We start from the raw sequence: 16126 nt of genomic DNA, 5'->3' as shown, positions 1-16126 counted from the left end.
CTCCACCTGCTATGGGAATAACTGATTTGGGTGGAATTCTGACTGCCCCTTGTTGCTATCTGATATGCTCCAGATACAGAAGTCAAAGATGAACCAATCATATCCAATTTAAAATGGAAAATCAGATTGAGACCTCAGCTCATTACCCACCTCCATTAATGCTTGGTAAACTCCCTGATGACGGAATGATACCAAAGGCAGTCACATTCAATTACTGTAACTCCAAAACAAACATCTCTTTTTTTATTCATTTATTTTGAGAATGTAGAGAGAAATCCCATAGTAACATGAGTCTCATTAAAGAGAATTGGATATGCCTTTGATCAAATTGTGTCTCCTCACTCGTGAACGTCGGAACTGAAAAGGAATTAAAGATGGCCCAGCCCAGCCTTGTCTCTTGGCAGATGAGGGAAAAAGACTCAGAGAAATGAAGTGATCCCCCCAAGACCACACAGAAATGAGCACTAGAACCGAGCTGACCTTACCCTGAGCACACAGCTCTCTCCACCCACTGGACTGTGTGGCCTTTTCTTGTCACACTGCATCTGCAGAAGCCTCTGCTGGGGTCTCAGATGGGCACATGACATCTCAGGAGAGGACTCAGGAGCCTCCTACCACAACTCTGCCATATGCCACATGTCCTCATCAGCAGCAGAGCTAGGCAGTCAGGGTAGAGGAAAAGCACAGGGAGTAGGTTCAACACTGTAGTGCCACACGGCTGGGGGCCATGGGGACATTTGGCTCTACCCTGGATTCCTACCTAGAGATCATAAAAGGAAACGTGGAAAAACTAAAGATAGGAGAGAGAGAATGCTCATGAATGTGTAGAAAGTGTAGGGAGACATTAAGGACACATAGGTTGAAAGCATTGACAAACCAATCCTCTAACTTTTAAAAGCTACTTTCAGTAATAACTATTATCAAAGAACTTCTGCTCTCCTTATGCATGTTTGCCAAAGTTCTCAACAAGATAAAACTCACACCTCAATTATTTTTTTGACTGATACCTTCTCTTGCACCTCAGCTATACTCCCTTTAGCAGAGTTCCAGTTTGCTAATGCTGCCATTATGCAAAATACCAGAAATGGATTGGCTTTTATAAAGAGGATTTACTAGGTTACACATTTGGAGTTCTAAGGCCATGAAAGTGTCCAAACTAAGGCATCAGCAAGAGGATATCTTCACTGAAGGAAGGTCGATGGTATCTGGAACATCCCTGTCAGCTGGGAAGGAACATGGCTGGCGTCTGCTGGTCCTTTGCTCTTGTGTTGCATTTCAAAATGGCTTTATCCAAAATGTCTCTGGGTTTCTGTCTCTCTTAGCTTCTCTCAGCTCTCTGCTTGGTTCTCCTGGGGCATTTCTCTCTAAGCATCTGGAAGTCCTCTCTTAGCTTCTCTGGGGCAAACTCTGAATCACATTTCTTAGCATCTCCAAATATCCTTCTGTCTGCATCTGCCAGTGTCTCCAAGTATCTGGGTCTGTGATGGCTCTGAGCTTTTCCTGGGGGCAAACTCTGGATTACATATCTTAGCTTCTCTCCAAAAACGTCTCTCTCAGTTTCTCTGAGCTCCTCTTCTCCATAAGCTCTCTTAAAGGGCTCCAGTGATCTAATTAAGACCCACCTGGAATGGGCAGGGTCACACCTCCATGGAAATAATTTAATCAAAGTTCCCACCCACAGTTGGGTGAGTCACATTTCCATGGAAACAATCAAAAGGTTCCACCCAACAAGATTGGACTAAAAGGTCATGGCTGTTTTGGGGTCCATAACAATTTCAAACTAGCACAAGCAGACAAGCAATTAACAAAATCCTAGCTTACAAAGTTGTCTAGAGCCACAGCGCTTATGATAGGAATAATTAAAAAATTTTAAAAATGTTGGCAGCTCCATCAATTCCGAGTAATCATTGACAACATGTTAACTTTGGGAGTTCATTGAGGTGTGGAAATACAATCAAGACTTTATGCCAACTGCATAGAACAGCATTTTCCTGCCTATAACTATTGGTCACAAGCTAGTAACCAACCACTGGCTTTTACATATACCGTAGGGTACAGTCTGGGTTTACCTAATGAAGTTTGTTACCCTCTGTTCTGATGGCAAACACTCCAGTTACCAAGTCGGTGGTCTGTGGAAAGACTTCCCCAAAGCAGTGACAAGTCAATCTGCCAAGTCAGTTACATCGCTGGCTCTGCTGCTTCAGGCAACAGCAGCAGACCCAGCCTAGGGTGAATTGTTGAATTGTCCCTGCTGGCCTATGATTATTTGTCACTTGGATTCAGTGAAATCTGTAAATAACGCTAATATGTCATGTACAAGTCAATTCACAGAGAAAAACTACCTTTCTGCTTTAATGAATAATGACTGGCCATCTTTCTGGGAGCCAGACTTGATCATCATCCTGACCATCATCCTGATGCTGCTACTGGCTGTGCCACCTTGGACAGGCTCTGCTCTGAGCCTCTGTTCTCTCACCTGTAAAATAAAGCAGAAGGTCAAGGGGATCTCGACAGTCATCTCAGACTCTAACATACCAGGACTTTGCTTTGGAAGGAAACATCTATACAGAGAGGTCAAAATAGGAAAGATGTCTCTTAGAGTTGAAAACAACCAGCCTTGGGAATATCACAAGTGGCTCTTGTTCAAGGCCAGGGCAATACTTTACTAATGTTTAGGGAGACGCCGACCTGGGCTAGAGGAATGGGGATGTGCCTCTGGATGTTTGCATCAGGGCCTGTGAGTCTTTGCAGAAGCATTGACATTGAAGTGTGCATTTGCATGCTACTCTTCCCTTGGCAAGTACCAAGAAACTTTGCACATATTTAACCAAGAGTTGTTGTTCCTTCTCAAGATGCACCCATGATTATGTTTAACCCCAGGACATCACACAGTTGCCATCATCCTCAGCATTATCCAGGAATTGTCAGTTGGTCAGATATGGACTTGAGTAAAGTAACCTTATTCTTAACCTCACTCCCCTAGGATCCGGATCTTCTGCTAATTTGGAATCCTGATATTTCATCACTCCTGAAGCTCTGCACACTGTCTGCAGAGAAAGCTGCCTTCGTGATTCTCTCTCCAACATGCCTGCTCTTATTAAGGTAAGAAGAAAGGCATGTAAGACTTTAAGCCCCAGCCTTCTTAATAATAGACTCAAGAAAATATTGCTGAGAGAAAAGGTGATGGCAATGATAGAAGTTGGCAAAAGCTAAATTCACAGTACTGTATTTATGTGGGGAATTTTATCGCAAGCTATTGGAGAAACTGTGCCATATTTTCATCCAAAGTGTGTAGATTTGCCTTGTTTTAAGCAACCCTAGACAATAAAATTCTAGCTGTTTACTATAGTCACCAAAAAGAAAAACCTCAGTAATTGCTTTAGTTTCCTGGATGCTAAAACAAGTATCACATAATGGGTTGGCTTAATAGCAGGCATTTATTGGCTCACTGTTTTAGAGGCTAGAAGGCTTGCTTGCTCTGGGGTCAGTATCTTCTGGCTGGCCCGTGGTGTTCCTTGGCTTTTCTGTCACATAGCAATGCACATGGTAACATCTTCTGCTTTCTCTTTCAGGTTCCATTATACTTCTAGCTTCCATTTATCTCTGTTTGAATTGCATTCTACCTACAAAGGACTCCAGTAATCTGGGTTAAAGTTCAGCCCGATTCAGCTGGGCCACATCTTAACTGAAGTCACATCTTCAAGAGACTCTATTCACAATGGGTCCACATCCACAGAACCAGGTGTTAGGACCTGAACATGCCTTTTGCTGTGGGCATGATTCAATCCTCAACAATAATTTACAAAAGGATTCAGATTAGCACTATCCCTATGCAGGGCCTATTATGGGCACTGTTTTAAGTGCTTAAACAAATATTAACTCATTTAGTCCTCGGAACAGTCCTATGAGTTAGGTTTTTTCATTATCGCAGACATGAGAAGATTCAGTGATTTGCGGAAATCATACAGCTAGGAAGTGGAGCGTCCAAGATTTGCACCCAGGCTCCAAATCCTGTTCCAAATCTGAAAGGATATATTTCCTAGTACATATACAAATGACATTATTTTTACTTTTGGAAAATCTTGTTTTTTTAATCACAGCTGTTTAACTTAATAGCCCAGAATCATAGCCAGGCCCATGAGCACTGCTTTTTTCTCATGGATTTTGAATGAGAGGTATATATTTGCCATGCCTCTTTCAGCTGCAATGACAAGAAGCCAACAGGTCTAAGCAAAAGGGTCTCAAAAAACAAAGAAAAAGAAAAACTTTGTGGGTTTGGGGATACAGTTGTCCTTGAGGACCCCAAAGGATGCCAGCAATATCAGAGCTCACTCTTGCTCTGGCCCTATTTCTTAGCTCTGCCTTCGTCTTTCTACTGTCACATTCACTTCTGTTCTTTTACTGAAGATGAGCATTCTCTGTGCTTGTGTGTGTGTGTGTGTGTGTGTGTGTGTGTGTGTGTTAAGGAACTGAGGGGCATGGCTATGGGCAGCTCCAGGCCTACCTGATTCCAGTTTAACACCCCAAATGCAAAGGAGGGCTTCTTGCCCCAGTGTCCTGTATATGGTCCCTGCGAAGGCCTCAGATAGGCCTGGCTGTGGGCCAATCACATGGTCTGAGGGCAGAGGCACTACTGCTGGCTCTTCCTTCCAGCAAGCAGAGAAGCAGAACACTATGAATCACAGCTCCAACCTCAAAGCCACGTGCACTGCAGGAGGAGAAGTTCCCCAAGGAACAGGAGATACTGCTAGGGCCCTAGGCAGACAAAACAGATGTCAACTACATTCCTAAACTTATTGGGGGGGGGGGGGGGGGAGTAATTTTTAAGAGAACCCAAAACACCCTACATGCATGAATTTTTTAAAAAGTGACAATGAAACTATCTTGTACCCAGATTCCAGCCATTCGTAGTTGAGGAGAACATCAGGCTTTGCTGACAGTGACCATGTTCAGGAAACAAGAAACTCTTGGTATGGGCTTGGGGTGGGAAACCTCTAGCACATGGGCAGTAACTGAGATCACTGTTATACACAGATCTGCAGCAGGACCACAGGTCATCCCCAGTATCCATTCTCCCTTCTTCCATAGTAACAGAAACCCCAGTTGTAAGCTGGGTACACCCCAAACTATCTCACAGCTAGGAGTAGCCATGTGCTTAAGCTCAGCCCAATGATGGTAAGATGAAAGTGCTTTTATGCTTTGTAAGAAGACAGTAAGACCCATTTTTTTTTCTCTCTCTCTCATTCATTTCTGTCAGCTGGAATGGAGACACATTGGCTGGAGTTAAAGCAGCCATAATGAACCATGAGATAAACTTGGTACGAAAGTCATGCATGATGGAGGAACAAAACAGAAGTTTCTCGGGTCCCAAAGAATTCATGAGCAGAATAACCATCTCAGCATTGCACTGTCTACCTCCAGACTTTGCTGGAAAGAAATAAATTCCTCTCCTCTTCAAGTTGTTGCTATTTTGAGTCTCTGTTACTTATGACCAAACCAAATCTTAACTGAGTTTAAAAGTAAAACAATATTAAGCATACCAGGACATAAGGAACTGAAATGGACAAATGGCACTGAATAAAGGGTTGGGGGTGCTCATTTCTTAAGTGAGGAGAAAGAAGAGTTGTTTGTCACTGTGCTTTCCTGAGGGGGCCTCCCTGAAGACAGGCACCAGGCTGGCACTCGGTCTATGTTATCTTGTGTAATCCTCCGGCATCAACCCTTTGAATTTACAACTGTGGGAACAAAAAGTCAGAGAAGTTAAGTCTTTTTTCCTAAGGTCACACTGCCAGTGAGTGGGAGAAGTACAGTTCAAACCTGTGGAACTGCCCACAAAGCCTCTGTTCTCTCCACTACACCACCCCATTTTCTCTCCTGGCTTGGGGGTTCTTAATATATATGAATCCAAGATATTAAAACATAAAGTTACGTAATATGAAAGTCAGTCATCTTACCCAAGGATACAACACAGAAGTTCTCTAAATGCCAAGCTTTTCAATCTATTTAGAACCTAATTCAATTTTTCAAATTAATTTACAGCCAACTTTCAGGAACACACTTGCTAATCCTCTACTGAGGGCTTTTAATTGTGAAACAATCTCTACTTCCCCTTGATTAGGGGAGGGGGTAGTTCTGCTTTTTATAATATCCTAACCAGTAAATTCAATTCAGAGATTAAAGATTTCTCCCCTGTCTGCAGAGCAAGTTAGCAACAGAGTCAGGCTTGATGTCCTCTCTCCCCAGGTTTTGCTTCCTTATAAGACTCTTCTCCACTCTGAAAATCCTCTGGCCCTGCAGAAATCTTGCAAGAGTCCAAACACCAGAGCTTGGTCAACCACTATATGGGGCTGACAGATTCTTGGCTCTTCCAAGTTTTGAGTTTGTTTTATTGTTTTGGTTTGGTTTGGTTTTTTTTTCTTTGAGTGAATAAGTAGGCCTAGTTAGGTTTATTATAGGAACAAAAGTTCTTCTGGGAAGTTAATTCTCTTGAATGGCTGAAATGAAAAATAATACCCCCACCCCACCCTTCACAGTCCACTCTGATTTAAGCAGATGAAAATGCTAACATTTCTTAACCAAAGGCTTTATTTGGGGTGTAGAATATAAAGTGCCTTTTCTAGTCATTGTGACAGGAAAGGAATGCACAGGTTTCTCAAGAAAAGATTTCAGGCCCATGCTGATTTAATTTATGTATCTTCCTGCCAGGAATAAAACCTCATGGATGTGGCACTTATTCAATGATTATTTGATATTTTATGTATTCAGTGCATATTTGTACATTTTCTTAAATTGTTTTTTTCACAAGCTTTATATAAAGAGATAAAGTACCTTTTTTTTTTTTTCTGCACAGCCACATTGAAAGTATTCCTTCCATGCAGAAGATTAGTGGTTATAGGACAGCACATGGAATCGTGACCATTATTAAGCCCATGGACAAATTAACAAAACTAGTCAAAGGGAGACCCGTGGTTCTGTGTCTGGCCTTGATTTTTGATGTTTGCAACAATCACCTGGAATAATTTCCTTAGCAAGCCGATCACCTCTTATTTTTTCTCTTTAACTTAAGTGGGAGAGAAAAAAAGAAAGTAGAACCCTGACTCAATGTGTGAGCACACACACAAGCAAGTGTGTGCTCAATGTGAGAGAGGGTATGATATATGCAAGAAAGAAAAATCTCACCTCAAGAAATCTGCTTTGTGGGAGTTAACAATATTGTCAATTGTAAGATTGTTTTTAAAGGTCTTTGTGTTGAACTTCTTACTTTCTCAAGTGTTAATCCATTTAGGAGACACATTATTAGCAGACTGCTTTAAAAAGAACCTATAAGGAAATAAAATATTAATTTGTGAGGGATTGTATCCGTTGTTCCATCAGTTCTACAGGTGTGTTCAATTTTTCTCGCCACCCCACTGCCTCGCTCCCAGGCCCTTCCTGGAGTCACAGTGTCACTCTCCTGACAATTCCTGAGGTTTAAGATCGTGACTTCATCTTCAGTCTTCTCCTTTTCTCCCTCTTTTCCCTGTTCCATTTTCTACTTCTCCTGTCCTGTAACACACACAAAACACATAGTTTGTATCTCAATTACTCCTAATTTATTACAGCATTTTACAGCCTGGAGTGAGGTATGGGCCCCTGTAAAAATAAAAACTTTCATGGTGTGATGGTTAAGTTCATGTGTCAACTTGGCCAGGTGATAGTACCCAGCTGTCTGGTCAAGCAAACACTGGCCTAACAATTGCTGTGAGGACGTTTGAGGCTGGTTAATGAACCAACAGGCTGGTTTATTAAATCATCAGTCAATTGACTGCAGCTGTGACTGGTGACTCACCAAAGGGCATGTCTTCCACAATGAGAGAATGCAATTGGCTGGATTTAATCCAATTAATCAGTTGAAGACTTCTAAGCGAGACAGTTAGAGGACCTTCACTTCTTCAGCTGCCCAGTGAAGCATTTCCTGAGGAGTTCGTCAGAGTTGCCAGTTCATTTCCGGAGGAGTTCATCTAACACGTTCGTCGAAGATCACAGTTCATTTCCTGAGGAGTTCGTCGAAGTTGCCAGCTCGTTTCCTGAGGAGTTCATCGGACATCTTCCTTGGAGTTGACAGTTTGCTGACTGCTCTACAGAATTTGGACTCATGCATACCCACAGTTGCATGAGTCACTTTTACAATTTGATAGTCAGAGACACCTCGCATTGATTCTGTTTCCCTAGAGAACCCTAACTAATACACATGGACCCCCATTGTTAATTTGATTTCTTTTTAGCCTTATTTAAATATGCACAACATAGAACTAGATTTTAAGTCCTCACACATAAAGTTCTTCTATAATCATAAAATAAAAACAAATCTAAAAATTAAATACAACAGTACAAAAGCAGTAAAATTCAGATATATTCATTCCGGAAAATTATTTATTGAGTGTCTACTATGTGCCAGGCAAGTCAGAGGTCCCAGAGACACAGCAGTGAACAAAACAGACAAAAATAACTGCCCTTGTGGATTACATTCCGGAACATTAGCCTCTCTAACGGAATGTACCAGATAATGTTAATATGCCAAAACCAAAATGCTGTTCACAACCTGACCATGTGGGACTGACTGCTCCTGGGCAACTTCATTTGAGCCCAGCACTTGCTGCTGTGTACCACATGTAACTCAATCTCCAACCTTTCTTCTCTATTCCAGCAACTACAGCTATTTTCTCCATATAGTGAACTAAGACATCATTTGTTAGAATTATATTCTTTACATATTAAATCCACCTTTTTTCTTTTCTCATTAACCCTTGATAAGTAAAAGAGTACATTGCTCTGCCATGCCATTCATTTTCTTGGGTATCAAATCAAAATGTATACTGAACAATTTAAGAAACCAAAATCTTACTCTGTGAAAGCTCCTTTCAAATGCAAATTTCACTATAAACAAGAAATTTTGTCCCTGGAACTGGTAAAACAATTTGACAAATGCACTCTGAGTCATCTTCTGGCACATTCTGGAATATGGTTTGATCAGAATTCCTGCGTTTTCTAGAGCCTTAACTCCAAAAGAACACCAGGATGGAAAAACACGTTCTCCGCCCGTGTTTCACGAATGTATCTGCTTGGTTTTTCTTTCCATTATTTAGATCAAGAAATGGGATATATAATACATATTTGTCAAATTTCAATGTAACACTTCAGCTAATTTGTTATATGCCACCGGGATCATTTATGACCATCCCCACCTCCCTGCTGCCCTATGTGAATTCCCAGGCCCTCACTAGACAAATGCACAAGAACAAATCATTCTTTATTACCACAGAGAGATGTTTTGTTTTTTGTTATTTTTTTTTGAAAAATTATCTTAAAATCATTTCAGCCAATTTTGCTCTTTGGGCACTTCTAATGCTTAAGCTCTTGGGTAAACAATCTTCCACTGAACAGTGTGTGTGGAATGTTATTGTGATTTTGACATTTGGAGTGGCCACCCTCCCAGCAGCCAGACGTGCCTACCGGCACACCAAAAGTTCAATGCTGTCATTTCGGTGTTGACGTGGTACCAGCACTCAACTACAAATACAAAGAGAACACAAGTACCTAAAGTGCCTGGCAGGATTCAGTTTTAATGTGATCGTTCAGATGATCAAAAAGAAAATGGAGCATTTTCAAAATCTTTGAGAGAATTTGCTGAGCCCTGAGACCATATCTACAGACCCTAACCAGGAAACACAGATCTACAACGTGCCTCAGGCTATCTTTGTCCATGCCCAGTGCCCCCATTATGCCCACTCTAGATCTCTTATCCCTGTTTTGCCACCACATCTTCCCTCCTTTCCTCTATCCCCATCCACTCCAACCCATCCCGCACACAGCAGCCTGAGTAATTGTCCTCAACCAACATTTTTGGAGACCTATTGTGTACCAGGTGCTGTTCCAAGTCACAGGAACACCGAAGTGAAAGATACATGATTCCTATGCACCAGGAACCCACAAACTTGTATTCTCAAGGCAGCCCTCTTTTCCAACAACTATCCTGTCCTTTCTCCTGCAGAGCATTCCTCAGAATGTTTTATTTCCTCCTAGTCTTCCCAGATGTGTTTCTCCAGGTTTGACTCCATACATCACCCTCAGTAACTCACCTGGCTATGAGGCAGACCTCTAATTCTCAGAGCTCACGTGTAAGTTCGTGTTTGTATGTCTGTATTTGCACGTATGTTTCTCTGAGTTTGTGCTGACTCTTTGAGATTATGAGAGCCTCAAAAGTCAGGATCTTGGGTCCTAGAGTCATTCTAGAGTCTAGATTCATTCCAGATTCATTCTTTAAACAAATATTCCCTAGTTCCAATCACTATTTCCCAGGAGGCAAAGATTTTCTCTTCTGTTCCTTGAATGAGCTCTTTGCCACCCAATTCAATCTCAAAATTAACCCCAGACAGTATCAAAGAGCAAAAGTCTTTGTTTCTGTAACCCCTGGAATTTATGTCAAACCCAGCTAAGACTGGCACCAGAGTCTGGAATTTCAGGAGTCAGCGAAGCTAGAAAGCTAGGCTAGGCCTTCTGCATGCCCCAAACCCCACAGCTACTAGACGAGGGCCAGCTCCGCAGGGCCCCCTACCCTCTCACTGTCGGAAATTAGGACACAATGCACAACGGTGGGTTTGCTCCCTTTCAAGTTTAATCAACCTTCTTTTGGGGCCCCAAGCAGAGTAATGGCCTTCATTAGCATTGGGTGGCTCCATTGTTCACATTTCACCATCTGGTAGCAAAAGCTGATCAATTTTTGCATTATGGTTGTCTTAGTGACATATAACACCCATAATGTCTAAAATTCAAAGAAGTCAAGGCCACCTCAATTGCCAACAAATAACAAGTGAACTTTGAGCAAGGAAATTTGCAGTGACACAGAGGAGGAGGGGAATGAGAGAGAAAGAGAGTTGTGGAAGCCCTCACTTTAGTCCATAACATTCCAGAAATCATTCTCCAAGATTCTAGCCATCGGAAGTATTGTACACACTAGCAGCAAACACTCTTCCACATACTGATGCACTTCATCCTCATAAGAGCCCTATGAGGTAGGTATTATTATTACTCCATTGTGGTAAACAAGGGGATGCATAGCCAAGATCCCTTTCAAGGAAGGACTTGTTTCTCAGTTGCCGGTTAGTGTGGTCAGCAGACCACCTCCAGCTCCTTCAGGCTCTGTCTCAGCTGCAGAGAGCCCCCTTGCCCAAAGGAATAGGAGCCCCTCCTCCCCCGGCAGCCTGTGTCAAGAGAGTGAGGCAGGGAATAAAGGACAGGCTGTTTCATCCTGAGGAGGGATCACTGTGATGGATAATCACTCCAGGTCTCCCCACAGGGTTGGCCTAGGCTTCGTCAAGCCTGCATCGCAGGTCAATTCCTCTCTCTGCCCATCTGTTCCTCCCCTTCCTTCTACAGGTGTTGATCTCTAATTAGTAACCTGCACACCTAAATCTATCTCCCTGTCTGCTTCCTCAGAACCCAAGCTTACAATTGAAGAAATTGAGTAAGGGGTTTATACCATCAATAAGAAGCAAGATTTTAGTCAGTTAGACTGGCTCTAGAATCCATACACGTAGTTATTTTGTTATTCTGTCTTGCAAAGAATATGAGGGACTTTGGAAACATTCTCTTTCAAACCCTAATTAGCCTTAAAATCCTTCAGCTTCAGGGCCAAATCAGAGATGAGGACATCTGTGTTAGCTCCTCCATTGTCCGTATCCCGGCTATTCTACTTGGACTAAATATCAGATACCTCTGTGGGTTTTCTTTCAAGAGTCTTCTCAGTCAGGCAGTATCATAAGGAATATACAAGAACTCATGAAATAATGATTCCTCGAACTCTTCAGGGTCCTCTGACACTCTAGATAAAGGTTGGAAATGTCCCTCAGTGTGACTCTACGGTAAGCCATGCGGACCACAGAAATGAGACTCTGTAGACACAGAGTCTCGGTGACATGTCTCTCGTTGCCTGTATCGCCTTCACGAGAGGATCCCTGATGCATCAGATCCTTCCGGTTTTGTGTCACATCATCTCCTCTGACCCTCAGTGTGCCGGTGACTGTGACCTTGAGGTCCCACCTCATTCTGGCCAGCCGTCCAGCTCCCTCCCTGGAATTCCCTGTCCTCCCTTGTCAAGGTTGTCCCTTCAAGGCCCTGCTCTTCCCAGCTCCCCTCCAAGAAGCTCTTCCCAGTTCTCCTGACCCTGAATGATCTCTTCTCAGAAACCCTCAAGTCTCACATGCTGTGATACTAACGTGACACCCAGCAGACGATGCTTTGCCTTATTAGTCCCTTAGCTGCTAGAATGAAAGCCCTTTTGGGACAGCGGCCAGTATTCTCTTTTTTTAAATCATATTTTTAGAACTTTAAGAAATACACAAAATATGAAGAATAATAGTTATGTCACTCAGAATTAACAACTGTTCCCATTTTCAGCCATTGCTTCCGGATTTCCACCACCAACCTCATCCCATTCCTCTCCTCACAGAAAGGGAAGCTCCTCCACTCTTGTGAGGTAGCTGAGTCTTTCACAAACATGCATATATTCTATAAACATTACATGGTGTTTTAAGTATGAATAATTAAATTTCACACAGGAAGCATCATTTCCTACTACTGTTTTGAATCTTGCTTTTCCACTCGACACCATGACTTTTCCACTAGTAATTAATTGCATTTCTAGTACACACACTGAACAGCAAAAAATTTTATTGATGATGATGAACAAGGAGAGAAGCTAGAAATTCATTTATAGGATTTTTAGGACCTTAAGAACTGTATACTTTGTACATCCCAGGTTTTCAACTTATTAGCTGTGTGATCTAAAGCAAGTTACTTAACTGATCTGTGCCTCAGTTTCTCATCTGTAAAATGGAAGATAATGACAGTAGCTACATCACATGGTGAAAATTAAATTAGTTATTGCATTGCAAGCTCCCAGAATAGTGCCTGGCACCATAGTAAGTACTCAAAACATTACTATATTTAATAGTAATAATAATATTATTATATGACATAAGATATCAGGGAAATTTGAATGATACAGATTCCGAACCTTAGGAAAGTAGAGAAAAGAAAAGGTTCATTAGGAAAGTTATCACATTATAAATAATATTTAATTTTATCATTAATATTTCCCCAGAAAGCCCCACTCTTAAAAGTCTAGGCATTTTGCTTTTTTTTTACCCAGTTCAACTTCAGGCCCATCACCAATTGGTTCTTAATCATTTGAACCTCTTAACCTAACTTCACAAACAGAATATGCTCAGAGAAATCTGAAAAGTGAATCTGTTGGCTGGATTTTGGCTGCAGTTTCTCAGCCTATACTTCACAGAATTTTTAGTTGGTAAGGAGAAATCTCTTTTAAAACCACTGTGACAAAGTTATTTTAGAGTTTCAATCATTTTTTCTTTCTTTAAGCCGGGTTTTTTTAAAAAAACGCTGCCCTTACACTCTCTGTATTTATTTGTTTTGGCCTTGGTGGATTTAGACCAAGCTAAACTTTATGGACCTAATAAAATTCCCAACATTCTCAGACATGGGTTGTGATGTTTGTGCACTGGGCAGAAAACAAAGGCTCATTTATGAGGAGAATGGACATGCTCAGAGATAAATGAACTGAGGTCAGTTGTTTAGGATTAGGTAGTGGCAAATCTGTGACACAGGCAAGATGTGTCTTGGGTGTTTTCCTTCCATCCTCCCTTCCCTCTGATTTCTTTTCCCGACAGGTAACACAGAGGCCCAGGGATGTCCCTCGACCAGGACCTCCCACCATGCCACTGCCCTGCCAAGGGCTTGCTCTGCCCAGAATGAACTATGTTTAGAACTTCCCATCACGCTCTCACACACACCCCTTCAAAAATCATCTGTCTTAATACAAATTACTAAGGCAGGGGTGGGGGCAGGGAAAGGGGAGTTAATCCTAATTGGTACAGAAGTTTCCATTTGGGGAAATGGAAAAGTTTGGGTTATGGATGATGGTGATGGTAGCACAACATTGTGAATGAAATTAACACCATTGAATCATACTTGAAAGTGGCTGAAATGGGAAATTTTAGGGTGTATAGATGTCACCAGAATAAAATCTTTAAGAAGCCATAGAACTGTACAACCCAAAGAGTGAAAAACCAAAGTCAAGTGTGAACTATAGCCAAAACATAATTACAATAATATGGGTTCATCAATTGTAATAAAGGACTACACTAATGCAAAATGTTAATAACAGGGAAAAGTGTGGGGAAGGAGAAGTATATGGGAACTCTGTACATTCTGAATGATTTTTCTGTAAACTTACATTTGCTCTAATAAATTTTTTTTGAATTATCTGTCCTGTGTTTCCTTCCCTCAGAGTGAGGCTGTCTTGTAGGTGAGGGTTGGTTAATCTGATAAAGTAAGTTGATTTGTTGCCTCCATCAGTAGGGGAGGCCTTTCAGCCAAAGTTTTCTGGAGCCAATAGCTCAACCCAAAGCAGTGGTTCTGTTGTTGGGGAAGTGGGTTGAGCTCGTGGGACTCTTAAAATTATACCACCTCAGTGGTTGCCTAATTCACTCACCTACAGGACTAGCCTCCAAACATTAACATGGTGCGGGAGTGTGTAATATTATCTGTCACGGCAGTTGGGAACAATCAGACATCATTTCATCTTGTACTTTACAAGCATTATAATTTTCAACAGACTTTTATTTCACTTGATCTTCACAACACCTCTACCTCATTTGCTAAAGCATGATGCTCTTCCAATTGGTTTTTTGTTGTGCTTCCCTATACCAAATGGAAGTTCTCTTACCAAAAGGATTGGATGACACTGGTGACTTAGGGGACTATGTTATAATGGCTAAAAACCATGCAACTTCCTTTAGGTGTTTAACATGGAAAAGAAATAAGCAGTGGCTCTTACTCCTTATACAGGATTAATGCTTTTTTTAGGTACTCAGGTAAGAATTATTGTTCCTGAAAGAAACTATAAATCCCCAGATGGTCAATGAACATGGCCTTTCCATCTTTTAAGATCTCGAATCTCAGTGGGAATATATTATATGATTAATTATGCCTAGAGCAAATAACACTGTTGTCAATCTTCCTATAATCTTGCTCCAAAAAAGTTCGTCTGTGTACTTTCTATCATGCACAATGCTTTTAAAAACTTCTTTGAGCATTAATGTCTTGCCATACTTCCTGTCACTAAATTTTCTCTATTGCTCCTTAGGTCTGCACAAGTTTTCAATTTAGATTATATTTCCAGCAAATGTTATATCTTTTAGGGTGTTTGCTTTCTCTTTCATTAAAAAGAATCTGTAATTCATTTTGTTGTTTTGAGAGAAAATAGCCTAAATTAGTACATTCAGAAATCCTAAATTATTGCTTAACAGAGTGTGTGTGTGTGTGTGTGTGTGTGTGTGTGTGTGTGTGTGTGTACATGCATGCATGTGATTTCAAGGAATAGTAGAATTGTAGAAAAGAAAGTCTGTGCTTCACAAATGCTGATGGAGAACAAGACTATCTTCTGCTAGTTCCCAAAAAGCTAATACAGAGGAGCATTTAAAAGCACAATGGAAAACTTCTACTGCAGAGCATTTTCAATACTCAAAACTATATATTTTCCAAAGCATTCCCTTGATGCTCAGTATAAACATTGGCCCACAATGCTAATGAGCAATTCTCTGGGGGATTTTAACTACATAAGAATCTGCATTTAGCCATATTAACACAAATTTAACTACATTTCTTTTTAACAGCCTGGTAGCTCTTGAACAATATTGTGACCTCATCAAAATTTTCTGTGTTCCCTTCTGGGTAGAAATCCTTCTCCCAAATTTACAGTGCCCTCTAACTCTTTCTCTTCCTCCTCTTTTCCAAAAAAGGAAAGATTTCAGTCATTAACACCTTTTTTTGATTTAGATTTCAGTCAACTTAATTTCTGTGGGGTAATTTGGATTTTTAAACATCCCCAAAATATGTAATGACCCAAGTTTCTATTAGAGAAATCTTAGACACCAGCAAACAAGTGGGGGAGCTTGGCAAGGAAGGAGAAAGGGCACTTTCCCTCAGTTCTTGAAGGAAATCACCTAGGTTGCACGTTCATTTCCCAGCAAGGTTGACCTTGTTAACTGTAACACAAATAACAGCA

The 16126-nt window shown here is 41.2% G+C and overlaps 1 long non-coding RNA gene across 1 annotated transcript in view; it reads left to right on the top strand.

Annotated features, from left to right (window-relative positions):
- The window catches only part of LOC119528879, a 41177-nt gene extending 35129 nt beyond the window's left edge, over positions 1 to 6048 (top strand). Inside the window, exons 2-3 of the long non-coding RNA XR_005215782.1 lie at positions 2984 to 3102; positions 5258 to 6048. This is a non-coding gene — a long non-coding RNA (uncharacterized LOC119528879). The remainder of the gene's footprint in view (positions 1 to 2983; positions 3103 to 5257) is intronic.
- Positions 6049 to 16126: the final 10078 nt, after the last annotated feature.

Source organism: Choloepus didactylus, chromosome 3 (genome assembly GCF_015220235.1).
Source record: "Choloepus didactylus isolate mChoDid1 chromosome 3, mChoDid1.pri, whole genome shotgun sequence".
In the NCBI taxonomy this organism is placed as follows: Eukaryota; Metazoa; Chordata; class Mammalia; order Pilosa; family Megalonychidae; genus Choloepus; species Choloepus didactylus.
Note: the sequence above shows the minus strand (reverse complement) of the source record. Positions and strands in the feature narration are given on the sequence as shown.